Source organism: Dromaius novaehollandiae, chromosome 1 (assembly GCF_036370855.1).
Source record: "Dromaius novaehollandiae isolate bDroNov1 chromosome 1, bDroNov1.hap1, whole genome shotgun sequence".
NCBI lineage: Eukaryota > Metazoa > Chordata > Aves > Casuariiformes > Dromaiidae > Dromaius > Dromaius novaehollandiae.
The window spans coordinates 16,177,299-16,198,532 of record NC_088098.1 but is presented as its reverse complement, the minus strand read 5'-3'; the positions used below and the strand labels follow the sequence as shown (position 1 = coordinate 16,198,532).

At 36.5% G+C, this 21,234-nt stretch overlaps 1 long non-coding RNA gene across 1 annotated transcript in view; it reads right to left on the bottom strand.

The window, feature by feature from the left end:
- The window catches only part of LOC112991433 (uncharacterized), a 42,528-nt gene extending 23,349 nt beyond the window's left edge, over positions 1-19,179 (bottom strand). The window contains exons 1-2 of the long non-coding RNA XR_010388977.1: positions 18,421-19,179; positions 17,686-17,777 (exon numbers count right to left, since the gene is read on the bottom strand). This is a non-coding gene — a long non-coding RNA (uncharacterized LOC112991433). The remainder of the gene's footprint in view (positions 1-17,685; positions 17,778-18,420) is intronic.
- Positions 19,180-21,234: the final 2,055 nt, after the last annotated feature.

Here is a 21,234-nt window from a genome sequence, read left to right as displayed (position 1 = left end):
AGCAATGGCAACACCATATTTCCTGGGCTACAAGGGCACAAAAATGTACCTAAAATCTCTCCTCTTTTCCTAAAGTTATTTTTTTTGCAAATTCTGGACACCTCAGAATTGTTCTCCTTTCTTAATTTAATATGGTATGCAAGTACATAGATTGGAACAAGCCTAGACTCATAACCACAGATAAATAGGCAATATCTTTGGTTGGCTCTTTATCACTCTAACACATGAGAAGCCACTGGGGAGAGGTCAGACTGGGTTTCCCCCCTCTCTTTTCTTCTAAATGCAAAATACATATATATTTTTTTCAAATTCTGCTTTTTGCTGTCTTATTGACAAATGTAACTAACTTTCTGCCATCAAGGATTAGAGGCATTTGATTAGAGAGATAAACCTGAACTCAGATTTATTCCTAGGTGTGTCATAGATTACTTTTGGATTTGTTCTGTACATTGAAGTTGGTAAAGGCTTTGCTACTCATTTCAACAGAAAAAAGATGAAAATCTTGATGTCCAACTTCAATGGGCTTTTAATCCAGCCTTTTTCCTGATCCTTTCTTCACCAGGTAAGCATTGCTAGCTCTGTTGGACAATGAATCTGCGCACTTTCCCAGAGTGTCTGATAAATAAAAAATGTGATAAAAAGTTTTTAAACTTGCAAATGTAGAGGGACACCAGCTAGAAAGCTAGAAATTTATGCTGCTGAAATGCCCTTAGACCCAGCTGAACTAAGGCACAACAAGTTTCAAGCTGTGGTAGCATGCTCCTTTTGCTATTTTGTTCACTTTTCATGGTCAGAGGACATCAAAGAAATAACTGAGAAAACACCTTGTCCTCATTTTAATGAGGAAGTCATCACATTGGATAAATTGAGTATGGATATCCAATGTGCACACACAGAGAGACTAGAAAATTATTTTGGTTAATTTACTGCTTACATGCCACTAATTAAAATGCTATCTTTGCAAGTCAAATGTTCAGCATAATCCTGGGATTATCTGCTACTGATTCTTAGCCTTGTTTCTTAATCCATTTTCTTTATTTATTAAAAAGAAACATTGATCTATTACTTTGTGACTAGCAGTCACTTCTTTCAGCAAGATGTTTTCACTTCTCTAGAACCATGAAAACATCAAAAAAAAATTTTTTTTTTTTTACTTTAGATTATTACTCTTTCAGGAGGCTACTAAGCAAGGAAGGGTTATAGGAAATTCAGACGCTGTGATTGGCGATCATCATTATTCTAAAAATGCCAGAAATGGCTGAAATAAATAGAATGCTACTCAATATTTATTACTGCAAAATAGCCATAGGAAAAGAATGCATAAGCAAGAATATATGTAAAGAAAATATTCTTATTTATAACTGTGAATGTTCCAGCTAGGATGTTCTGGATGATTTTACATTAAGATAGTTTTTGACATATTAGACTAAGTCCCAAATAAGTGTGAGTATGTAAAAAGAAGAAAAAATTAAACAGTTTGATAGATTTGCTTGGGATACAATGCGAAATAATGTGGTTTTGACCAATGAAATTATTGTATGCTGCTAACATCTTTTTTTTTTCTTTTTTCCATTTCCTGTTATGAAATTGTTAAATGATTTGAAAAAATGCTATCTATAAATGTACCAGCTGCAAACATTTCCATTTTATTCTAGTTTTTATCAGAAAGATTTTCTTGACCAATATATTAGTATTTCATTCTTCTTAAGTAGAATATACTTTTGGATATTGTACAGCTATTACCTCCTAACAAATTGCAGCTGTCTTCCAATTAAAAATAATAATAATAATAATAATTCTGGGTATAGACCATTACAGGACTATTTTTTTCCTGCCTTTAAAGATAAAATTTTCAGAATCCCACATGCAGAAATCCTTTTTAATCTCGGTATGTTAAACATTTTTGGATATATATATATATATATATATGTATATATAATATTATGGATTAAATTACGCAGATTTCAACACATGATGACTTTGTATCAGAATAAAAATATCAATTAAAAATTTGTAAATGCCAGGGGGCTTCACTGAAAAATTGACTGATATTCATTCCATCCACAGAATGATTGCTTGCATACAAAAAATAAAAATTATGCACCTACATTTTTATTTATATATATAAAATAGTCCATTTGCACTTGCTAGTTTATGAGTGCAGACATGGTATTCAGTTATGAAAATTTAGCTTGTAATAGCAGAGCTGTCTGGGATAGCTCATATTGTAAGATTAAAAGAGAAATCTGTTCAATAAAATTCACACTCTGTGTTAAAGGTGAAAATTACCTGAATTCTAACTAACTTGATAGTTATACCAAAGAACTCTTAGTAAGGAGATTCTTTCTGAAATATGTACACTAAATAGGATGGTGCATGAAGATATGGACCCTTGCGCTTTAGAATCTTCAGATATTAAAAAATCTTGATTGAAATGTGATTTTATAGTAGAGGACTGACCTGCGCTGCAGTTAGACCACATATTAGTGAAAAGTAATATCTTTGTTCAGCTTAGGAATTAATTATTATGATCTCAATAAACTTAACAGTTACACAGTAAATATTTCAAAAGAAACAGTAGTTTCATGTTAATTCTCTTAATACTTCCACATAGAAAATATTGGGGTTTTTTTTGTATGCAATTTCATCAAGACTTCTGTTATTGTAACTAACACTTAAATAACTAAAATCTGTTTTTCACCTTTAAACACAAACCTGATCTCATTAAAATTTCACTTCCTACTGAATTAACAAAGTGTTTTTTTCCCTTTATTTACATTAAATCCAACAGACGTTATTGAGTTAATTCCATTTATTGTATAAGATGATGACAATACAATCAGGGTTTTTTTTCAAAACTGTAATTGTAAAATTGACCTTATTAAAATTCCACTTCCTCCATAATTAAAAAAAACTAATTACTTGTAGTAATTGGACCAGAAATGACATTTTCAGTTCATTAATATTCAACAAATTGTTTTTGAAGATGTTCTTGCATGGTTAGTAGTCAGTCTTTAGCATTTCTGTTCATTTCTTATTTAAAAGTCATCTGGAATAATAGTTTGCATTTTAATAAGACATATCTTTATGAATTGACTTTATTTATAAGGTTTTTAATTGCTAATTAATGTGTGAAAATATCTGTCTCCAGTAATATTTGTAGCACTTGAAGTGAAAGGTGAATGTAGTATAACAACATTTTGCACATGCCACATCACCCTAGATAAGCATGAAAGATACAGTATTTCCCAGATATGCATTTTCATTCTTCTTTCCAGAAATGTCAAAAACGGGCTTAATGTGTCACAGTGCTGTGCACCTGAATAAAGAAGACAATTTATCTAATATCACAAAGTGGACACAAATCAAAATAATGTTGTATGGACTATCTTATTAACCAACAAACTACAACTGAGATCATTTCAAGGTGCATATTATTTATATTATCTGATGTAATCACATTTGAACCAATATCTTATATACACTTTATTTTTCTTCATAATCTTTGAATATACGTGTCTATATTAATAACCTTGGAACTGTAACTCCTCTGAAGTCCCCATAAAAGACAGTTCAGTCACAGCCATGAAGAGATTTCCCATCTGATAGGCCTGAATTGGGAGCCGACATGATCACTTTTAAGGGTATGTGTAAGTCAAGAACTGTGTTTCATCTCAAATTGCCAATAAAACTGTGAGATGGTGTCAAATAAAGAGGCATTTTGAGTGACATGGCTGCATCAGAAATGAGCTGAAATGACTGTGGACTTTCATACTGTCAGAAAAAACAATCTTCATGTGATTTTTGGGTTCGTATTTCCATTAGTAGCCATAAATCTTGGAGACTCCTGTTTCTATTCCTTGGCCTGAAATATCTTTAGATAGTTACCTGCACATACCAGCAGTAGAAGTTCAAGTACCTGGGAAACTGTAGCTGTTTTGGGAATTTTCAGTGCTTCCAAGGTTAGGTTGCATCGGAGACAGAATTTTGAGGATCAAAATATCATACTGAAGGCTATTTTTTGATCTGCCCTTTTGGATTACCTCCAGTCTTTTTGTTTTCATGTCTCAGTTTTTCCAGGGCTCCACACCAGGGAGCCTTTACTCTTATGACTGAGTGCTTTGATTAGGTCTTTTCACTTCCCCTTAGTGCTTTTCCAGTCAAGAAGCAGATAAACTCAGTAACAAATGAAATAGAAGTGAAAGGTTTTGATTTGGAGGAAGCAGCATAGTACAGGACCTACTACTTCAATCAAAACATCACTAAAAGTTAACTGAATTTCTTAAATGGTGTGGTAGTCATTTCTAGTTTAGCCTGCAGTCTCCTATCAGCAGACAGGGTTGATAGCATTTAGGACTAACCATTAGACATTGTGGTATTGAAAGGAAGAATTAGGGCTTGGCTGTTCTGGTTTCTTAGCTTTCAGGAGAGGAAGTTTACTCAGAATTGAAACTCCAAGTGTGTCAGTGCCTGTAGCACAGAAGTGTCTTACCAGAGGCATCTCTATCCTTCTGCAAAGCTCCTAAACTTTCCAGAAAGTGGTGCTTCCTGCGTTTCACTCACAACCCCAGTTCCACAGAAGTATTTTGACTATTCAAATGAATCAGTTCCTCTTTTAGCCAGTTACTGCATCTGCCAGTTTATAGCCAGTTGAGAAGCACCAAATCTTCTTTTAACTTTCAATACTGAATCAGCCTTGTTTAGGAATCAGATCTTTCAGTATGATTTCTGACCCAAAGACTACTAGAAAAACCTGGCTGCAAATCAAAACTAGTAGCTCCTAGTGAAATTCTGGAGAATGAGATGCAAACAGAACCCTTCCACCCTGGGGATGAATGTCCTGTAAAACACAGGAGTCTGTGCTCATGCAGCCAGAATCTCCTTATTCAAGTAAGAGTTGATATTCAGCTATGAAGACTGAATTTCTCAAGCATTTATGTGTGTGACTTGCACTGCTTTGAGTGAGGAGGAGACACCTAGATAATGACTACACATCTACATTTTGAAAATCTGAACATGTTTTTTTTTTTTTCCTCCTTACAAATCAGTTTCTGAGTGCATATATTTAACATTCATGACAGTTTATTAAACTCTTAAGCAAACAGTTGCCATTACTGTCTTTTAAAGGGTTTCTTTTGCCTGTAAAAAGCTGGAAATACCTTCTTTTGAAACTTTCAACATATGCAAATCCTTCTTTACAAGCATATTAATACAATCAGCCCACTCTCTGCTTTAGTAAGTGAAATATCCTGGGGGTATTTATCAGAATATTCAAGCTAAATTGTACACAGGTATAGGAACTCTGAAGGAAAAAAAAAGAAAAAAAAGCTAACTTTCTGAGCTCTATAGTCACATAATGAGTCTAAAATGCTAATCCTGGCAAGCAACAGGAGAATTACTTATATTACAGTTTTGAAATAATAATGACTTTTTTCACAGTTCATTTCCACAGCAATTAATTAAATTAATGATGCTGTATTTTATGTGTAAGGTATGTACTTAAAATTTGGAACTGCATGCTATTTGAATAAAATGTGGAAGTAGCCTCTATATATTGTATGCATCACATTTTCTGGTGCAAAGATTAATCTGCTGGAGCCTCTGTATCTTGGCAGGACAAAATGTGTAGAAATCATGGTGCAGTATTTGTGTACGATTGTTTAGAACCACGTTCACAACATAAATGTGGCCTGACATTGTGGGAAATGTCGTTAAAATAATGCAATGGCATTAAGAAGCTAAACAATGAGGAACTTTATGTCCTACAAGCACTATTCTGTGGAATTAATGTGAAAAATTATGAGCTGCAGACTTGATTATTTTCTCCCTTAGTCCAATGTGTGGTGGGGTAAATCATTAAAGGTTTTGTGGCAGTATTAGGAAATCATATTTTATCTCCATGTATTGCTGTCAATTGCTCTGCTAGTTTGAGAAATATTCTTAAAATCAGATGCTGCTGAACTTTCTGGGGTTTTTTTTTAATAGTTAAGGTAAATATGTCTTATCTAAAAGGCTGAGATTTGTAAAAATTTTAATGCCTGCAACTTTAATGTACCTAAGGAGAGGCTGTCTTTACTATATTATCTGAAGGCTTAAAATAAAGTAATAATAATAAAGCAATGCAGATCATGGCATATCTGAAGAAGCCTGACAAAGTTATACCAAGAAGCTGGAATGAAAGCTACCCTGTGCAAGCCAAGTGCTGAGCAAGAGTCCAATTGCCCTTCATGACTGAAGATGCCCTGTTCCTTCTAGCAGCTTTCAGAATGATGTTACTTTTTCTTCTTGTCACTGCCCTTGTTACGGCTTCTTTTTGCTACATAATTCTTTGAATCTGCTCTGAAAGAAATTGGTAACTAGATATATTCCATTAGTTCAGATTTACTCTCACATCTTCTTAACTCATTTTTTAAGTGTCAAATGCAGTCACAAGTAGATTTCATTCTGGTTAGCCTATCTGGTTCCCCTTAAAATTCATAGTAGTAAAATTCAGTGTTATGAAGTAGTCGCAGTCCCACATTCTTACTCATTTCTATATTGCCATGATTTCCTTACGCTCTCCTCAAGCAGTTCCATGCTGCAATGCGTGGCTGCAGTTCCATGTGATATTTTAGTAATGTCAGATAATCCTTTTGCTTCCTGTAGTGGATGATTCTATCAGCCAAAGATTGCTGGCTGGAAACCATGCTCTTACAACTGGAAATACCACACTAATTTGCACAGAGGTATTCAACCCTCCGTACAGCACAGGAAGTAGAGCATGCATCCCTTCGTGATTACATCTACTGCTATACTAGTATGAGTGTAGGATTCACGAATCCATCCCCCTCTGTCGATGGCTGGTCTTTAGGATCATCACAAAGTCCAGCAAGATGGCCTGAAATAAAACCTCAACTAATCATAACCAATATTTTTAATTACTTGTAGGAACATGACCTGCTTATGAAACTCAGGGAAGTTAACTTTGCAGGATATGCCTGATTTAAGAAATGACAGCACAGTATTTCCTTTGCTGTTATATAATTACAATTATTTACTTTATAAATTCATGCTATTTAGGGCTTGAGTCATCAAAATGGTTTGCCCATTTCTGTTATATTTTCCCACAAAATGTATTTAAACTGCCTGTAGTACAATACCATGAACTGCACAAACATACCTACTTTAATAACTTTCTCCAATAAAGAGGTCAACAGAAACAGCACATACTGACCCATAATTGAATGCAACAGATTTGCTGAAACTGATTAAGCTTTCAGAGTCACGCACAGGCTGCTACGCTCATACATCTCAACCAAGTTGTAAGTGCACATCTTCCCTAATACTGACTTGCAGATTTAGCAGTCATGTCCTAGGTCAAAGAATATACTCATGATAGAGCAACCTGAAAGTGCCTGGCTGCATAATAATGATTACAATTGATAAAATACTTTGCACTAGGCATGGCTAATGGTTTTGCCCATCTCTCAAAATATTTTGTGGTTGATAATGATTGCTTAGTTCTGCAAATCTTTTCTTGTTCATAATTTAAATTAATACTTTACCTTCATTTAAAATGCAAAGTCAAACTCAAACCGGGGGCCAGATCCCAGATTGTTACATGTTATTATACTTTGATTGACCTCATCACTTCTTAGCATGGTGCCCCATTATTACATTAGACTTTCACCTTTCATATAAAGTAAACACACAAATGAACAAACAAATAAATTGTGGATTTTTTTTTTTTGATTTGGGGGAAAGTATAAAACATGGAGTTTAAAAGATCAGACAACATTTAAAATGCTCCATATTTTTTTTCTTGGAAAATTCTATACTGTGCACTGCCTTGAAGACTCATATTTGAAATTGCCACAGACCATGACTATATTTATCCTGATTGAGAGTTACACTGTGGATAAGAGTTACCTTGTAGCACCATTTAGACAGTTGAGGTAGAATGCAGGTTGTATTAATCATGTCAGTCTGTAATGGTCAACATCCTGTTTTTCTCAAATCCGATTTTTGTTAATGACTGCAGATTGGTACTTCCCTTTCCTTTTTGCTTTTATGGATTTATATTTTTAGCTTTAGACATCTAAAAATACTGATATCTGCATATGAAGTAATTGCCTTATAGTTCCTTTAACATCTAATGGAGGAAAATAGGCATTATTCGTTGCACTATTTATCTGACCTATTTTTAATGTCTACTTCAAGATAAGATGAGTCATTCCTAAGATTCCTATATTGACTGAGTAATGACTCCACTGGCTCTAGTGGGAGCCAGAGGTAAGAAGGTCAGATGTAGATATAGATATTATAGGTAGATAAAATTCACCCATAATAATGTTCCTCATCTTGTCGGATAGGTGATCTCTATTCCTTCAGTACATGTGTAGGAGAGTGAACTCAAGAAGTCTCTGCACCCCAAGTCTCTCCCCCTCACTTTCTGTCCGTACACTTGGGCAGTCAAACTTTTCTTTAGTTCATTCTTTGTCTTTATCTCTCCTCTGTAGTATGCAATGTGAAAGCCTTGAAGACATAAATATAGACAAATTCTTAATTTAAAAAGTAATAAAAACTAGTCACATTATGCTAAACTTTAATTAGACTATGTTTTAGTCAATAGAAGGCCAAAAGCTTATAAATAATTGAAAGGTAAATCCTAATATTCTTTTTGTACCCATAAAATATGGTATAAATATTCTCTTAGTGTAAGTATTAAGACTGCTTCCTCCATCTTTCTACTTTAAGCAAACATTCTAGAGCAATAAGTGTTTCTATTCTACAAAAGACCTAAACTGTCTTACTTCACAACATATCTCCAAGCAAAAAGGACACTTCTGTTATTCAAAGCTGTCTTTACACACACTGTTTCTAAAAGTCCTCCATGTTTTGGGATTATTTATGTACTTGCAGCTAATCTTTGAATCCATGTTTGATCAAACGGGCACAGCAAATGAAATTCCTCTAAAAATACATGAATCAGAATAATTGCTTTGTTGACAATATAAGTAAAATTGCTTCCAGCTCTTGAATAATCTGACAGATCAATAGTTTATTAAGTATACTTTATTTTTAATCCATAGCACTATATTTCTGAGCTTTGGTGTCCCTTCTAATGTCATACATATTTTATCACAAAAAGGAAGTTTGCATAGATAAGCAAATATTAATGTCAATGCAACAAGAGTAAGCATCAGAAGAGATGGAAACCAATATAACAACAGGTTAATTTTAAATTGGCTTTTGTTCCTCCTAGCAAAAATATTAAAAACAAATTTGACTGAATCTGAAAGCTCTACCTGAACTGTCTTTGTATGTATCTGCATATTCACACTTAGACATTAAATGTATGTGTTTGTATGTGTGCGGGAGGTGTGTATATGTATATATATGGTATGTTACATACTTTATTACATTCATTTGGTCAGATGTATACTGTTTTAATATTGATGTTTATTAACCACATGTTTTTTCCTTTTCAATATTCATTTCAATTCATTTCAACGAGTTCTTACTCTTTATACTACCACAAAACTCTGTGGTAAAACTTCTGTTAATACTATATTGTGTGCAATATGGGAGGTTCTTTCATGTATAAACTTACTAGTACCAAGTGTCTGGGTTTTTGCTTAGCTTATGACTGAGAGAACTAGCCCTTAAAATAGAAAAGGGAATTATAAAACCTTCCAACCTTTCTTTCATTGAGAATTTAATGTACCGATACATTTTACTGAGTTTCACTGATAGACTTGTTCAGCTTGGTTCCTTGAGGTGAAGTGGCAAAAGACTGCTTTGTTACCAAGCTCCACTTCAGTGAGGGTGACAAAATGAGTTCTCGGTCACTGCAGATGATCTGAGATCTTCCATCACCTTCAAGCCTAGTGTCAAAATCAACAAACTGCCAGGGTTAGCATGTAAGTTGTCCTTGTTGTTTTGTTCAAAATTAACAGACAGATATGGCATTTCACATTGCTCAGAGCAATATTTACAGATTTAGAATTGTTGAGATGCTAGTAGCAGTATTATTACTGGCTGTAAGTTCAGGGTTTTCTTTTCAACAATGTATACAAGGACTTTTTTGTTTGAAAAGAAAGACTTAAGGTTCTGGAGCATTGGCCTCAGCTTGAAAGAGGTTCTGTTTTCTATTAATCATGCAAGAATCCTTAATAAAAGAGCAGTGTTATTATCTAGAATAACAGCATACATATTTTTTTTCCCCAGTAATTACCATAAACTCTAATAATCCTTTGAATGATAGCTTGTCTTTCAGATGAACATGCACCTGCAATTTCCAATTAAAGAAATTTCACCACGATCCAGAGCCTGAAACACAAGTATCTATATTCAAATAGATATCAAATAAGTATCTTCAAATCAAGTCTACTTTGATTTTTATAGAAATAAGACACATAAGGACTTTTGAGGATATGGTTCCACATTCTTTGGTAATTTGATCCAAGTTGACCTATTTCTCGTGCACCGCTGCAAGGCCAAACAACATTGGGAGAAAAGGAAATGAAAGGTGTGTTTGATACTTAAAACACTTACTGGCCTAATTCTGGATTACAAGGAGAGCTTCATAATGACTAACTTTACTCTAGTCTCTTGAACTCCATTAGGGACAATCCCTCTAGGTTGTGATTCAGAACCTTAGACTTTGGTTCTGAATCACCTCCCTGAGGAAACTATCTTTGATTAGAAACAGCTATACAGTGAAGACTTACTGTAGGCCATTGGAGACTAAAGTTTACATTGGAGACTAAAGTTAGCCCTTTTGAATGTTTTCAAAGTGTTAATTTCTTTCCAGCGATGGGAATAGACAATGACCATTAGTCACCATGATGAGATCCAAAAAAATCATTTAAAAATGTGAAACTGTGTCCTTTCATACTGCAGATTTGCCTAATGCTAAATTTCACCACTTTTACTGCTGATGAACAGAGTCATATATCTTAAGTAGCCACACTGCAATCAAGGAATCTCTAAGTATTGGAGCAGTAGAATTTGCCTTTGGCCAAACTGCGGTTTCAAAAGCTTAAGCAGCTTCATAGTTCCTCATAGAAAACTTAGGGAAAGGAAACACGTTCTAATTAGAGTCAGTTCTGCTTTTATTAAAAAAAGTATGAATCCTTTGCCCCTTCCATCCCTGCTTCAATCAGTCAGACCATTTGCAGAAAACAACATGTCTTTGTTCCTTAGAGATTTATCTAAGCCTTATTCCCTATATGAAGTTGGGATTCTCTATTTGAAAAATCATAATTATCTCCCCCGTTGATAAGTTGCAAATACAGGATTGTGATTTTCAGGTGGGAGAAAAACAGCAGGAGCAGATCAGCTCCAAAAGAACAAAGATTCTTTGTTCATGCAGATGTTCTTAAGAACAAAGTAAAACTGCAACAAGGGAAAAGTTTCAAAAACAGATTGGTCAGCAAGTTTGTCAAAGTATTTCATAAAGCATCAATATATCTTATTAAAGGAAGTAGCTGAGATATTGTAAGGATATAATACTCTACATTGGGACCTTATAGCCCTGTAAGAATGTATTACAAAGAATAGTCTTTTACAGGGATCCCAAAAGACTGAACCAAATATTTGCTTAGAGATGGGTGACACTGTCTCTTGAATGCCCTTTGAAGTACATGCATCTGTTTTTAATGGTCTAAATTTGGTTACAGTCTAGTGTGGGAGCATTATTGCATATGTTCACTACTTAGTGCTTAAAAGCCAAGTAAGAATAGGCACTTATTTGTTAAGCTGCATGTAAACACGGGGCATCTCAGGGCTCCTCTTATACCTGTCTTGTAAATACAGAGCGAGGGAAAGGAGGTTAATCTCTGAACTAGCATCTGAATACATTCATTTGCTACTCTTGCTCTGAGCAAACTAATACAAAACCAGCCTATATTTACACCAGAGTAGCTTTATCAACATGATTGATTGCACCTTCTTAATCATACAATGCTGTCTTATTGTAGAGTTGCTTTGAACTGTACTACACAGTTTTACCTGCTTGGGTTAGTTATTTTCTAGGAAAGCCTTCACCATGCTTCATTTTTCAGTGTAAACATGACTTCAAGAGATATTGTGATCTAAACTGACAATCCAGGTAAAGGAAAGGAGGAGAATATTTTACATTTGTAAAATAGCTATTTCCTGTACTGTAGTGCAAGAATTGAAGGTTTATTGTCTCCTGTCACACACCCCATTTGTACGGACATATTTACCTGCTTTCAAATGGAATGGGAGATGATAATGATTCGCCTTTCCTGATTTTGAACATATTTAATGGCAATTTTTTCTTTTAAAATTTATTTAAAAGAGACAGTACAGTACTACGGACATCTTCACTGGAAAGCTATGAAATGATGATAGACAACTTTCCTAATAAAGAAGAACTTTACTTTTTTGCACCTTTCTTTCCAGTGTAATAGCTGCATAATATCAAATCATAGCACTACTTTCAGCCATTAATTCTTATTGAACATAATTAATTATTCCTGTTCTGGCTTCCTTACAGATGGAAGCATAACAAGATTAGGGAGGGACTAAAGTAAGGAAAAGGAATTGAAAGTAGGTTTTTTTTTTTTTTTTTTTTTTTTTTCCGGCACCAGTCTAGTTTGCCTGTTTGTTTTTTTTCCCATCAGGCTGGCTCATGATAACATGAAGAAAACTGCTCTAGCTATGGAAATCAGACTTGATCATGGATGTAAAACCTAGGTGAGATGAATGGCTGGACAGTGGAGTTCATAGTTATTCTAGCACTTATTCAGACAATTATCTCTGTTAGCCTTTATGGGACTATTTGTATGAAGAAGTGGTGGAAACTAAACCTTGATCTCAATTTATTCTTTATAGTGCCATTTTTTTTTCCTCTCTAGTAAAACACTTTGGAGTTTCAGAGCTGTATAGAAAATGCATGAATAAATATAAGAACATAAATGAAAGGTGGGGAAGGAATCAGTATATATAAGTTGTCCTCATCTTCTCTTGCCTATGTTCTTCTTTATTCAAATCTGAAGTGCTCAAGTCAATGAAACATTCATGTTTATTTCTGTGAATATTAGATTTGACCTTTAGGTTCTCTTGAACACAGAAAAATAATAGGTCATTGAGGGTCAGAGTATCTGTATCTTCTATTTCCCAGTTCATAGCAAGCTTTTTATTGTTGGTAACAGTCTCAGTTGTCATACGCCAGAAAATAAATTTCTAGTTCCTCTCATGATTAAGAAAAAAATCCCCATTCAAACAGTTGTCACTAGCTAGGTCCCAGGGTTTTGTCTGAAATATACTGTTCTAATGCTCCCCATCTAGCCTGTTCCTCCCAGCATATAATTTTAGTGGGCTGGTGAATGAAGGTCCCAAAAGTACTCAGATCTCACTCATTCACTGTTTAATGGAAAGAGCAAGTAATATATTTTTTGAACAATGAAAGTCTGGCAATAGAAAAGCAAAGACAAACTCAAAAGAGGTCGAAAGGTGGGGGTGGGTTAAAGATTGACTACAGGGGTATTAGAATAAGTGTTCAAGCGAAAGAGGGGTAAGAGGAGAACATTTATGAAAAAGGTGTAGGTAAAGCAAAAAGATGTTATTCTGCAAAGAAAGGATGAAAAAGATGAGACAAAAAAGGTATTGCAGAAAATTGTGGTAATTATGAAGAAAAAACAAATGGAGGAATTGAAAAATAAAAAGAGAAACAAATATGAGTAGATAAGAAAGCCCCAGATTTTCTTTTATGTATTCTTTAGATACTGCTGTAAGTGTCATATTTCCTTAGATAAGTATATAATTTTAGGAAAACTGGATAGCAGATCTTGCTTTGAGCCTGTACAATATAATGTCTATTTGGTTTGTGAGTACTGTGAATTCTATTATTAATAATCTGGAGAAAAAAAAGCACTAGCTAAAATGAAAGAGTTTGCAAGGAGAGCTAACAAGTAGATGCTACCAGTTGCTTAGCTGGAGAAGTATCTCTTGAAAAATATTTAATTTTACACTCGAGAAACACTTGTGAAAACAAGAATAATACATTAGTAATAATACATCAGTGACCTCTAGGCAAGTAATTCCATCTAATAAAGCTAAACACTATGAGGGTTTTTTTTGGGGGGGTGGGAGGGGTTGGAGATTGTCACTTACTCTGCTTCTCATCCTTGTCTAGTTCAAGGAAATTCTGCCTCAGATGTATGTGATCATTATTTTTGAATGTAAAATACATCTTATGAAGAAAAAGCTTTAGCAGAAAACATCGATCTTGTAGCTTGTTAAAAAGCAATCAGATATTGGGTTATGATAGTGCATAGCATTGCAGCTGTGAAGGACTAAGAAGAAGAATTTCTTTGTTTCTTATTGTGAAGTCCTGCTGCTACTATCTGGGGCTTCCTGTGTCTGTGGAGTAATAGTCAAAGAAGACACCCACAGGGAGTTAATATGGTTCTGAGCTCTATTAATTCCTGGCAAGATTTCTGCATTAAAAAGAAGTCTGGTCTACAGGGAAGGTGCTGCAGGATGCAGCCAGCTCCCTGACCACACCGCTCTCCGTAAGTCTGGCATAAGGCCTGAAGCACTCTACACAGCTCAGGAAAGTTACAGGACTTTCTAGGTGGATGCAGAATGGTGATCTTTGTTCTCCAGGCCACCAACACAAAAAGGGGTATTTCATGTAAATGGGCATGTTCACTTTGACTGTAGTTAATTTTGAATTTGGGACTGTTTTTGCCTTATACTAGCTCTTCTGAGTGGCATCTCAGTTCAGTTAGACATTCAGACTAAATTGCAGTGCTGTTTTCCTGAGATAAAAGGCCAGTGCTGTCATTTTTTCACAGAGGTAATGATACTTTCTGTTTGTCTTTCTTTAGAAATAACTGTTCTCCATTACCATGCAAAAATCTGAATGTGTTTTAAGATGCATTTTGCAAAACACTTACTTTATTTACTGAAATAGCTTGTTGTAAAGCATAATTTTATATCGTTTGGTCTATTATTGATCTTCATTGTCAAAAAGTGACTGCAAACTCCTTTTCATCCATATGTGTAGGTTTGACGCAATGCCAATAAGGCAGCTATGAAATCTGCCAGCAATGACACAGAGTAGACTCTTGGGCCCTTCCTGGCTGATCTAATAGTCCAAGTTACAATAAAAACTGTGGCTTATCTTAACCTAACTTATTATCATTACTACTTAGAGGGAATGATGCAGAACTTTAGTAAAGAAGAAAATTAAGGAAAAAAATGCCCAATATTGCATCAGCATTATAAAGACCACACTTAAACTGACCATATGCCCTAACTAAGACAGAATCCTTCAGTGCCCCTCTGCAAATACTTAGTGAAGACAATTTGTGCCACATTTGTCTCTAATGTGACTCATTCTGTTATCTATAATGTGATATGCATTTCTTTATGGCATCATTTAAGTTTGCTCAAGCATCTTTCAGATGTTTGAATTATTAGGATACTTCCAAATAACAGAAAGGCTGTACTTTAACTGTATTTCACATAGTAACATTATCTTCTGAGCTAGAATTATAATCTGTTTTGAGTCTGTAAAATCAAAGCAACCAAAGAAAGAAAAAAAAAAGTCTTTTTTTTCCCCCCAAAAAGTGAAAAGCTAATATTTGACATAAGTTTGTCTCAGATCTTCAAGGATGAGACTAAAAATATCACTGTGAAAATGAGAATTTAACTTACATTATGTATGATGGACACATACAATCTTCTCTTAAGGCTTAACCCACAGAATTTCATACTAAACATAGATCTGAGATTTCCAAAAGCAATTGATGTTTTGTGTTACCTCAGTTTTGAGGTATCCAACCTGTAACACCTAAAGAACCTTGATTTTGAAAGCGGAAGCACTTCCTGACAATTAGACATCTTTGAGTTCAACAGGCAGAGATGGCCCTAGTTTCAGCCAAACCATCTCAATATTTTGCATTAGGCAAAAGGAATGGTAAAGATAAGATTTCACACAGACCCAGAAATAATTTGCTTGCATTCATGTGACACTTTGTCCAAGATAATTCATTCTGTATGACCTTCATGTTTCCAGCCACTCTTTCCACAGAGTACATTTCTAGGCCTGTAGTCATCCCCATTTGCTTGGACTTACCTAGAGCTACTCTAGCACAGTGAATCATTGCATGGTGTAGGCATGCCCTTGACTTGAATAACAGAGAAATGAAGTGCCCAGTTGTCCTGGATATAGGCCCTTTAAGCATCGTTAACATGAAACCATTTATAATTGCATATATATGGTGCATATATATTTAGTTTCTAGATTTCAGGATTCAAAAAAATGGAATATTTGAAAAGCTATGTTATACACCTACTTCACTTCTTACAGTTTACTGAAGACAAAATAATTCTCTATAGTGATTTTAATTATTTGCCATAAAAAGGAGGGTACAACATAAGGGTAATGAGGAGGCTGTTGACTGCTCTTGCAGAAGGTTCTTTGCTCACATAGTAGACATGTAGTTGCTCTTCCACACATCTCCACCATCATTACAGTTACATCCATGCTCTGCTATGATAGCAATTTATCACTCATTTTCTTTGTTTGAATTTTTAAGGGGAAAAAAACATATTTTAAAGAAAAGTAATTTAAAAACATTAGAGATTCAGATGTCTCTTACTGTAGTAGATCTCCCATTTTATGGATGTTTAAACCTCTAGGCAGTCATATGGAAGGTAGCTATTTCACTGTTTTAAGAGAATTTAGTGCTGCTCTTCTGTTAGCAAAATAGAGTCATGTCCCGATCATGACAGCATCGAATTTAGATTTCAGATCCACCGAGATCAATCAGTAATTCCTGGCTACTATGAAATTTCCCTCTACCTCTGCCATCTGGTCTTTATCATAGCCCTCCCTAAGTGATTTTAGCATATAAAACAGCCAATAATGTGACCATATATATGTACACATATATATTACCCATCTGATGTGACAAATCAGCTCAACACAGGTTCTTATGAATTCCAAAGGCAATCTAAATAAGTGAAAGAAAATTGTTTAGAGGGAAAGGGGAAGCATATTAGACAGGAACTGTTTCAGGTTGTGCTTCTGTGAAACTGCAGGCTTACACAGCTTTCTGTCTACTGAAGTCCTGTACTCTGAACTCCAAAGTAGAAAGGGAAGATCCAATTTCTTCTTCTCCTTCTCCTTCTCTTTCTTTCTGGACCTACATTTCACGTGGGACTGATAAAGCTCAGTATGACTGAATGTTTGTTCAGATTTCTAACAGACTTCAGCTCAACCTTGATTTTTGACCCTTTTTATTTGATACTGATAAAGAGGCATGAAAGTATTATTTCCATGATCATAACTATCAAAGAGGTAGCTCTCCTCAGGGATGATCTGTATTAGCGTGTGAAGATCTGTTAGCAAAACAAACTAGTTGCTCTGCTTTGCTTGTAATTTGTCATTCACCAGTCTCCTGAAGCCTTCAGTCATTTATTCAAAGAGCAGAAATGCTGTGTGATTTAGCTAAATGTTGACAAACCTCATTGCCTTGCAAGACTGAGACTTTAGTCAGGCACTCAGAAGCTAGACTTTGTTTAGCTGAACTGATCAACCAATGATGCATGTCAAATACATTTGTGAAAATCAAAGCCTATTTGTGAACAGAAGTAAATAATTCAGTAATCACAATAAATAATTTAACCAGCCCCCCTTAAAAGACTGAACTATGCCCTCACCTTTAGAAGTAGTCCCACCACGTCAGTACTCAGGCACAACGGTAAAATCCAATCAGGCAGCTTTTCCTGGTATTGCTCCTGAGGTATCTGATCTGCAGCAAGAAGGAGCTTTGAAGTCTTCAAGACTATTAATAGCTTTCATGAGAACTAAAATGCACTTTAACTAAAATGTTGCTATTATTAATATCAATTGCATTGCTATGAAGGCTATGTTCTACCCTTTGTTTCAGTCATGCAACCCCTCGGACTTTAATGAGGCTTTACAGCTAGGAAGGATGGCAGAATTTGGTCCCTTTTGATTAAAACTAATTTCCTATTCTTATAATGTATCTTACCACTCCCCGCTCAGAATAACAAGTATAACTAGCTAAATTCTACTTATAAGTGTGTTCCCTTTTTTTAAGACAGATAGACCTGTGAGCAATCTGACTGTTTTGGAAAGAGTGCTACTAAGACACACACATATATACATGCATATGTTTATGCATATGTATATTTATTTGTATGTGTCTATGTATGTATCCTATAGATTGCCTTCAAAAACCACATGTAACCTACTGTTACACTCAGAATCATCTTATAGAGAAAAGACACCACATGTGAAGCTAAGAATTTAGTTTTAGCAGAATCAATGCTTTAAGACTCTAGTTGTCCAAATTATCTAACAAATACAGAAAGGTACAATTAATAATACCCTTAAAAATGCTACGCAAATATAATCTTGCCAGCACTTACCCCTCTTCTCTGGTGCTATTTTCACTCTTCCATGTCCCTCTGGGTTCTAAGTTGACAACCATCCGTCCCGATCCAATATCGGGAGGGTTTCGTTACAATCCCAAGGATGAGATTAAGACGCTAAAACTGGTCAAATATCGTACAACCTTTCAACTTTATTTTCCACGAAGTGGGGAGAAAAGGTGGGGAAAGGCAGAGGGGAGGCGAAGGGGAGAGGGGAACAAGGGTAAGGGGAAAGGATAGAGAAAGTTGGAAAAGAAGAGAAGAAACTAGCTACCACCACTGCGAGTCAGATGATGTTCCGCTGACTCTGTTTGAGATCTCCAAACATTGCAAGCGGACTGGCTGCGGATGGTGTCGCCGAACTTGGCGGCAGTGGGGTCCCCCCCCGGCAGCAGTGGCAGTGGCCATGGCCCAGCCATGAGGAGTGCAGAGTTTCGCACGGAGGCGGCTGCTCCACCGGGCTCCTTCCTTCCCCCTGCCGTCAGAGAGCGCGTGCAGTAATTACAGCTCAGGCTGGGTACCTCCAAAGAGGGACCCCGAACAAAGAAATCCCTGGGCATTTATAACTTTCCAATCTAAGCTCTCTACCCCTCATGCGGTAGTTTGGATCAATAGTAATTTTTAGGTCTGGGGTCTCATGCTCCTTATTGGGTCTCATCGCTGTCCCTAGGCAGGCTGTTTATCTTTACTGTTGTGGTTTCTGCTGACAGATGTGTCTTCATTCTTCGGGTCCTGCCCTTGTCTCTCAAGGCCCCAAAGAGGTGGTAATTCCAGCAATTAGCACTGCCCCAGCAGTGACAGTGGGTGTTATCTCCCAAGGTCCTGACAAAGGGGATATAATCCAGACACTGAGATAGTCCAGATCCCCCCTAATTAACACTGTTTCAGCAGTGAGAGAAGGCTTTGTTTCCCAGGGTCCTGGTGCCCAAGCAGGCCTCACTTCAAAGCCTTGACATCCTCCCTCCCTGAGTGTGAGGCATAGGAATGCAGACTGCTTGTAACTCCCTTATCATTCCAGTTTTAACCAGCGCTCAGGCCCCTTTTCTTACTGAACTAGGTAAAAGTTCATTATTTTATCTAAGTGCGGCCTAAGGCTTCAACAAATTTAGCTACTCATGCTAAGCAAGTTTTATAGAAGTTGTGCTAAGCGGCAATAATTTACAGTCCAGGTCCAAAAGTCTCTGCCTGATTGCGGTCTGGTTCAGTGCAGGCTCAGTGTGTCCCAGGTGGTCGCAGGGAGACCACTTTGTGGGTCACAGCAGCTCAGTCTTGTTTCCGCCGGGAACAGATGGCTTGTTTGGGGTTATGGTTTGCTTGCACCTTATGTACCAAGAAATGTTTAAGGCAAAAGTTACTCATCTGTCCGCCACACCATCCTTCAGAAGAACAAAGAGGAGGGCTTTTGACAAGTCACCTGAAGTCCTGAGATCTCTTCTGAAGGACGATGATGCTTATGACAAGGGTTTACCCCTTACCTTGATGTTAGTCGAGGGGTATTTTTGAATACTTCAGTGTATTTTTGAATGCTTCCTCCCCGTGGGCTGCTGCGCGCTGGGCGCTGTGTGGCAAGGGCCGAGCGCGGCCGGGCAGCCCCCGGCTCAGCCCCCCAGGGCTGCTGGCGGGGCCTCAGTGGCTCCCTCGGGTCGCCAGACGCATCCTGCGGGTGGTGCTGGCATGCCGGGGGGGCAACGGGTGCTTGGCCGCAAGGTCGGCGTGGGAGCCAGCGCAGCCCAGTTCCAGCTGCAGGGAGCCCTGAATCCTTGCACTTTATGTCAGTACATGGCCTTTTACCAATAATGGCAAAAAATATATATTTACTGACCTACATTATGATGTAGGGAAAGGCGATCGGAAGATCTCGTGATGGCACGGAAAGAGGAAGGAAGAGGAAGGGTATGACGTAGAGATAGCAGTATGCTTGTAGGTATATAAGCAAATACATGCGTACAATAAACGCCATTTGCAGCATCCTCATATTGGTGTCAGTGCTCATTGGCCCGGAGGCTGGGGGAGCCTCCGTGCCGTCTCAGGCGAACGGGAGACTGTCGCATCAGAAGGCGACATTATGATATTTTTGCATCACTTGGAAAATCTTAGGCAAGTCACAAGGGAACCACAAAGATTATCCAAATGAATAAAGACAAGGATCATTAAGTTTTCTTCATGGAAACTTTTCTTCATGATCAACTATTTGAAAATCATATCTATTTAATGGCTAGATTTTTTTTTCTCTCAATGGAAATACTACAAGTCTTAATGTAAATCAAAGTTGCAGAAATTTTAAGTCAGTATTTGAAAGGGAACATGCATTCACTGTAAATTGAGCAGATGGCCTGCAAGCTTTAATGCTTTTGTCTATTAAAGTCTGTCTAATATTTTATTTTGATTATTGATTATTATTGATATTATCAATTGAAAATCAAACAGAATACCATGGCTACATCTAACTGGAGAGAAAATGGACGTACTGGCAAGTGGACATCCCAGGTGTGTCACGAACACTTTGAAGCATGGGTCCTACCTGTTTCCCAGTTTTCTTGAGCAGAAAGTACAGACAATACTGGTTAAAAGCTTTGAAAAAGCTGAGGGGAATCTAATTGCTGTTTTAGCTGTGTAACAGGTGGTTATAAAGAAGACAGAGCCACACTCTCCTTCAAGGCTCCCAGCAAGAGGTAATGAATGTTCACTGCAGCAAAGGAAATTGCAATTAAATATAAGGGAAAAAAAATCACTTTGAGGTTTGCCATTGTTCAAGCTCAGAGACACTGTGAAAACTTCATTCCAGAATATATTCAAAACTTGATTAGAAAA